Here is a 2,144-nt window from a genome sequence, read left to right as displayed (position 1 = left end):
GGGGGGGCTCTGCGTGCAGGGGGGGGGGGGTCTGTGTGGGGGGGGGACGACGGGTGCGTGTTGGGGGGGGTGGGTGTGCATGTGGGGGGGGGCTGTGTGTGCATTGGGGGGGGGCCGTGTACGCGGGGGGGGCTGTGTGCGCATGTGGGGGGGGGGGGCTGTGTGCGCGGGGGGGCGGGTGTGTCTTGGGGGGGTGCGTGTGCATGTGTGGGGGGGCTGTGTGTGCATGGGGGGGGGCTGTGTGCGGGGGGGGGGGCTGTGTGCGTGTTTGGGGTGCGTGTGCGTGGGGGGGCTGTGTGTGGGGTGAGGTGCGTGTGTGGGGGGAGGGTGTCTGCGGGGGGGGCGGGGGGGGGGGGTGGTGTGGATGGGCGAACAGTTGTGTCTTGATGTGTTTAAATCTCTTGATTTACTCCGACTTCCCCATCATCTTTTTCTGTTTTCCTTCATTAAAATTTATTGGAATTTATCTGACGTTTAAGCCTCTGATTGAGCGATTACTGATGAGCCCCTGAAAAATTAATGACCGCGCGAATGCTTAACTAGCGCGTAATTAGGGCGTTAAGCCGTCGATCGATGTGTCTCCCCGGCCCCGCCCCGCGCAGGCACCCCCCCGCCCCTCCCTCCCCCGCCCCTCCCGGAGCGGTCCGTGAAAAAAAACGCACGCACACCCCGCCCGCACCCCCCCCTTTTTTTTTTTTTTTTTAATTCTCCTGTCTTCAGTTAGCTTTTCCGGCGTGGGGTGGGGTGTTTCTTTTTTTTGGGGGGTGCTTTTAAGTGGTGGTGGTGATTTTTTTTTTTTTTAACGTAGGTACAGGTTTTCTCCGATTTTTTTTTTTTTTTCCCCCCCGTGGTTTTTTTTTCCCGTTTGTTTTAAATTTGCGCTTTCGCTCTGTTTGACCGACTTCCACACACACACACACCCACCCACCCACCCACCCCCCCCCCCGCCGGTGGGCCACGGACCGAGCACAGTTGGCGGCCTTCCCCGGCCCCAACAACCGCCTGACTGCCCTCCCCACCCCGCCGCGGCGAGCCCGGCCACCCCCGCCCCCTCGTCCTCCGCCGCCCCGCCCGGACCCGGCCTTTCGCCAGCGAGTTTGCCTCCCCGCGGGAAGCCGGGGCGTCCCTGCCGGCTCCGTGCCCGGTCGGCACACGGGCGTCACGGCGGCCTGCGGTTTCCAAGCCCCGCTGTCGCAGCCCTACCCCCTCACCTGCCCGTGCTCCCGCCTCCCGCGTTGCTCGCTCGCTCGCTCCCTCGCCCCGCTCCCCGCCCCGGCCGCGGGCTGAAAAAGATACCGACCCGAAGCGCTGCGCGCCGCGGGTCAGGTCGCGCCCTCGCCCTCCCCGCCCGCCCCCGCCGCCGCCTTTCGCCAGCGGGTTTGCCTCCGCCCGGGGAGCTGGGGCTTCTCTTCTCCGAGAAGAGGCACCGCGTCCCCGTCCCCCGCCCCCCCCCCGCCCTCCCCGGCCTGCCTGCCTGCCTGCCCGCCTACCCGCGCGCGGGGCTCCTCGGCCGTCGGCAGGACGCCCTCGGCCGCTCGTGCTGCGCCAGGCCCCCTGCTCCCGCCGCCGCGACTGACTGGCTGGCCGGCCGGCTGGCTGACGGACTGACCGTTGGGCGCGCCGCCAGCCGCCGCCCACGCCCAGCGGGGGGCAGGGGGCCGGTTGCCAGGCAGCGGGGCGAGCGCGCATGCGCGGTCCGCGCGGTTGCCGACCCCCTGCGCCGCTTCCCGCGGCCCAGACGGAGCAGAAACGGCCGCGCGGCTGGGGTGGGGCGGGGCGGGGGGAGGCCGAGGGTGGGCGCCAGGGCGAGGGCGGGAGACACCGCGCTCCTCCGGGTCTGTCTAGGGGGCAGGGGCGGCTGTGTGTGTGTGTGTGTGTGTGTGTGTGTGTGTGTGTGTGTGTGTGTGTGTGTGTGTGTGTGTCTGTGTCTGTGTCTGTGTCTGTGTCTGTGTCTGTGTCTGTGTGTGTCTGTGTCTGTGTGTCTGTGTGTCTGTGCGGTTGAGCACGCCTCCGTCCGGCGCGGGGGGGGGAGGGGGGGGGCAGTGGGGGGCAGATAAGCGCCTCGGTATCTTTTACGAAAAAACTTAAAAGCTAAAAGAAATTGAAACGATGGCGGCGGCGGCGGCCTTGGCGGGGGGGGGGAC

The sequence above is a fragment of the Caloenas nicobarica genome, chromosome 25, assembly GCF_036013445.1.
Source record: "Caloenas nicobarica isolate bCalNic1 chromosome 25, bCalNic1.hap1, whole genome shotgun sequence".
NCBI classification, from domain to species: domain Eukaryota; kingdom Metazoa; phylum Chordata; class Aves; order Columbiformes; family Columbidae; genus Caloenas; species Caloenas nicobarica.
Note: the sequence above shows the minus strand (reverse complement) of the source record.